The 5401-nt window shown below is 38.4% G+C and overlaps 1 pseudogene; it reads right to left on the bottom strand.

Moving 5' to 3' along the window:
* Nucleotides 1-4523: 4523 nt before the first annotated feature.
* LOC142159670 (5S ribosomal RNA) lies at nucleotides 4524-4641 on the bottom strand (annotated as a pseudogene).
* Nucleotides 4642-5401: the final 760 nt, after the last annotated feature.

The raw sequence follows: 5401 nt of genomic DNA, 5'->3' as shown, positions 1-5401 counted from the left end.
AGTGTGCCCCCATCAGCTACCTCCTTTCTCAGCTAGATTCCAGCACCTGCAATCTACACCTCCAACACATTCATCATCAATATCCTCACAAGTGATCGGAGTTAGTTCTGCATCCAATTTGCTAATGTGAGATGACTCCTCCCCTATCCAGGACTCCTCAGAAGAATCCTTGAGCGTTAGGCCCACTGCTGCTGCTCCTGCTGCTGGGGGTGGATCTTCAACCCAGAAGCAGACCAAGAAGATGACTAGTAGTAGTTTACAACAATTGACTGCTAAACAATCCTTTGCAAGAGGAAGCAAGTATGAAAGCTGTCACCCAGTCACAAAGCGGATCAGACGCCATAGCAACTATGCTAGTATTAGATCCCCATCCAATATCCACTATTCATGCAGCTGGTTTTAGACAGTTACTTGAGGTCTTCTTACCAAATTCCATCATAACACCATTTTACTAGAAAAGCTATTCCTCATCTCTACCAGAAAGTTTGTAAAAATGTAATTATTGGGCTGCAAAATGGCATTCTACCCACTGTACACTTAACCACAGATATGTGGACAAGCAGAACTGGGCAAACTAAAGATTATATGGTTGTGACAGTCCACTGGGTTGGTGATTCGCCTTCACCAGCAGGGAAAGCAGCAGCATGTACCCAAGAACGTCACATTTTTCAGAGGCAGGCTACTCTGTGTATCATCTGCTTCACTAAGAGGCATATTATTATTATTATTATTATTATTATTATTAATTATTATCATGATCATAGATTTGTAAGGCACCACAGTGCTCCACAGCACCATACAGTAGGGAAGAGAAGGACATACATAAAACAGGACATATGTAAAATAAGAACAGATAAGGCAGACAAAATGAATGGAGACATGAAAACAAAGGGTATGGAGGACCCTGCTCATTAGAAAGCTTACATTCTAAAGGGAAGAGGGCACAGCTGAAACAAGAGTAGCGAGTCTGGCTCAGAGTGGAGATTGGGATAGTTTTGAGGGTGAATTAGTGTGATAGTGTTATCGAGGATAAGGTCACCTCTAAAAATGAGATGGGTTTTCAAAGAGCATCTAAAGATTTAAAGGCTGTGGGAAAGTCTGATTGAGCATGGTAGGGAATTACATAAGTGGGGAGCAGCACGGGAGAAGTCTTTGAAGGCAGTAGTGAGAGGTGGTTATCTGAGAGGAGACAAGGCGCAGGTCAGGTAATACTGCTGACAACCTGTTTGAAAAACTAAGGGATGTCATTGCAACATGACTTATCCTGCTTGGACTCTCCTGAGGATATGTGATTTCTGATAATGTGACCAATATGGTTAGAGCATTACAGCTGGGGGAATTCAATTGCATTCTCCGTTTTGGTCACACAATCAACTTGGTGGTACAGAACTTTTTAAAAAATGACAATGACATGAAGGAGATGCTGTCTGTGTCCCAAAATATTTAGTGTAATATTCGGAATTCTGAAACAGCATTTAGGAGTATGCAGCAGCTGCAAGAAGAATAGAATTTAGGGGGAATGTACTTTAGTCCAGCGCAGTCGAGAATACTTTCCATGTTGTGCAAGGTGCTGAAACCACATGAAGTAGTCACCTGTAAAGAGAATGCAGACACTGTTAGCTTGAGTCAAGTGATTCCCCTAATAAGACTTTTTGTAAAAGCAGCAAGAGAAATTGTAGGAGGAAATGAAACAAAGCAATTCCACTAACTATGTTTGAACTTGTAGATTAAGTACTTTATTCGCTTCGCCAGGATCTGAGAGAAGGGGAGCTAACTGATGCTGGTATGCTTGGCAATATTTTGGGTAGAATGGAATGTTGGCAATTTTATGGTTTTCTACAGTAGGCTTTCACCTTTATTAGAGGGGTGTTTTTTTCTTTACAAACATACAAGCTTTTTATTTACATTTTTGTTTCCCTAACTTAAAACCACTATTGGTATCATCATGACTGAGACTGGAGAGTGACAAGGACACTGCCAACCCTCCTGTTTCTGTGTGAGCCATGGCACAGTAAAATGTGACTGAAGACTTTTAATAACACTGCCAGCCCTATTATTTTTATTTCAGCAATGACAATTAGCAATGGAGCAATGGCGCTCTCCTGAATGTCACTGGAGACTTTGAAGAACACTGCTACCCCATTTCTTTGTTTTTTACGTATGACACTGCCCAGCTGCATTAGAGACTTCCAAGAACTGTGCTACCCCTTCTGTGTCCCTCTGTGAAATGGCGCTGGATCTCTGTGGAGGTACTTATAGTATCCAAAACGCTCGAGATCTGATGACGTAACAATGACGTTTTGCCTCGTTTTCAATTCCGAGGGCGTGCGAAAGCACCGAGCCGGCTCGGCTCGGTACTCGGATCTGGTAAGTGGAACCGAGCCTGAGCATCTCTAGTTATCACTAGATAGTGGAGATGACACATGGTGCAATAGTCTGCGGACTGATATGCTCGAGACAGGATCCAATTGTCTGCAGAGTGTTACCACTAGAAAGTGGAGATGACACAAGATGCAATGGAATGCAGACACAGGAGCTGGATACGCCACTGACTGTAGGTGCAGGACTACTAGATGGAATACAGACACCGTAAAGCAGGAAGGTCAAACAAGACAGGGATCAAAGTCACATGGTCCACCACGGTACCAGGGAGAAGGCAGAAGAGAAGTCACAGCAAATTCGGGTCTGGGTCTTAAGATGAGGTGCAAAATGATGTTCCAAGCAGAGGTCAAAACCAGGAAACCAAGCAGGATTCATAAACAGAAAACCCAGCAGCAGTAAGGGCAACAGATGACCTGGCAAAGGCTGCTGGGACAGGCAGGCTTTTATATGCCAGGGACAGGTGCTAAGCATCCTGGAGTAACGAGCTTAGCTCTGGCAGGTAAGAAAGCTGTATAAGTTCCACAGTGGCCCCTTTGGAACAGTGGTACTGCAAGCTGGATACATATCAAGGCCAACCTTGTTCTTGGCAGACAGGAGTTGCAGGAGGCAGATCATGACATTTTCATTACAATATTACAGGAAGACAAATGTAAGCAATCCTTATTAGGATTACCACATTAAAGCTAATATTTTTCACAATTTTGATACTTGTCATCAGTGATAAATTAAACAGTAATTTTATATTTGAAATAGAATTGTTTAAATATTCAGTCTGGATTACAAAATGGAGTCTAGCAGCCATTATTGTAGCTATATGCTATAGCTTTAATGAAATTAAATATGAAAACAAATAATGAGGTGATTCAAGCGCTCCAAATATTCCCCATATAGAAATGTGATTGACACTCATAAATTGAATAAACGTCATACTTAAATTCAATCTATACTTCAAAGTTTCTTCTTGTGTTGATAGTGAACATCCAATACGGATCATATAATCAAAAAATAGGTAGTATAGTATAATACCATCAAGATAATAATAATTCAAAAAAATAAGATGTGAATATTAAGTTATTTTAATGCTGCTCTTCAATTTTATCCAGGGTAATAGATCCAAAATCCTCAATGGTATTGCACTCGCCAAAAGAAGGAAAAAATTGCATCTGAAACATTTATCTAGAACTCCTACCTTATGTGGATCTTGAAGATGAATGGTACTTATCCCCTCATTAATCGATCGTAGTAGATAGAAAAAGAAGAAAAACGGGGGAAAAGCCTTGTGTGATATTGTATGACAAAATTAATTTTAATGAAAATACATATAAAACACAATTAAAAGGCATAATGTAGAACATGATAAAAATATCCTGAAATAAATGTACAGAATACTCCTACCGAAAACTAGGATTATTCAAGCAGAAAAAAGATCTTATGTCCTTCCCGGGATAGGGCCGATGGCAAGGAAAAGTCCTAGTAGGCGATAGTATGGATCAGTCAGTACATCTGCAATCTCATTCCCAACGCGTTTCGACAGAAGTGTCTTTATCAAGGTGGACGAGTACAAACAAAAGTGTCACCATTTTGTAGTCCCTATATCCAATCATCAGTCTCTCTTCTCTCCTCCAATCAGGATTGTATAAACAGGGCAAACTAGGGATCTCAAATTTAAAAATGTATACATAACAAATATTATCAAACTACTTGTGATGTATTGGTATACTTGTCTCTCATCTCTAAATAAGAACCTTTATATATAAAACATTTAAAATAATGTTCGTCCCAATCGCAACCAATGGAACTGGTTTGCGGTCCATTGACAACTTCCGGTTTGCGGGCCACTGGGAACTTCCGGTTTCCATTTCAATAGGAACTTTCTGTTCAGGTATTAAACAATTAGAGTGAGTCCAGTTTTATACCAAAACAAAACAGATCACTTACAAGAATAATAACATAAATAAAATATACAAATATAATACAACTTCTTCCATATATAATATATCGGACATTTCCGATTTACATTCCAACAAAAGTTTCTGATTCAGACTTTATAATACAATTTCTTTGAGGCAAGTAAATTAAAATCACCTACTAAGATATGTACACAATAATACAAGATACATTATTAAATTATGGCTACATAACATCTGCAGCCGCTGGTATTCCCAGTTGGTCTCCCATCCAGGTATTGACCAAGCTAACCCTGATTAGCTTCCAAGGTCCAATGGGATTGGGCTTATTCAGGGTAATATGGCTGTAGATAATAAAATTCAATCATTGCAGATAGATAGATAATGTAAATGACAATATAGATGACAATAAAAATACATGAAAAGAATCAAATTCTTCATATAAATCTAAAGTCAAAAAGAAAGGATATTAGGTTAGAAAGCATTTCATTTCAAAATCTTTGTTCAGTCCCTGAGGAATTGGGGTATTTAACTTAAAGATCCATTGCATTTCTAGCCTAGATAATTGCAGGTCTAAATTTCTATATCTCCAATGGCCATATACTTTATCTATACCTAAAAAGTTAACCAAATCACGTTCAGAACAGCAATTTACTTCTTTAAAATGGGCCAAAAATGAAATTCGTTGTTGTCTAGTGGTTTTCCAGTATAGATAAGCCCACACCTGTATTCCAACAGGTATACAACATTTTTAGAATGACATGTTAAAAAATGGTTAACCTTATAGGTATGAATAGAAACCTTAAAGTCTTGGATTCTATTACTGATACTTGTTATACTTTTTCGCGCTAAACAAGAACCACATCTGTAAAAAACCCTTAGATTTAATGTGACGCTTTTTTTGGATTTTCAGGTAAGGCTCCTCTCACAAGTTTGTCTCTGAAATTGGGAGCTCTACAATATATGAAAGAGGGTTTTAGGGGTAAAAGTTCTTTCAGGATAGGGTCCTTACATAAAATCTTCCAATGTTTTCCCAAAATCTCCTTTTTTTTTTAATAATGATGGCTATTTGATGCAAGGTTAGATTTTTAATAAATTTTTGTATATCTAAC

Source organism: Mixophyes fleayi, chromosome 5 (assembly GCF_038048845.1).
Source record: "Mixophyes fleayi isolate aMixFle1 chromosome 5, aMixFle1.hap1, whole genome shotgun sequence".
In the NCBI taxonomy this organism is placed as follows: domain Eukaryota; kingdom Metazoa; phylum Chordata; class Amphibia; order Anura; family Limnodynastidae; genus Mixophyes; species Mixophyes fleayi.
This window is presented reverse-complemented; position numbering and strand designations above follow the sequence as displayed.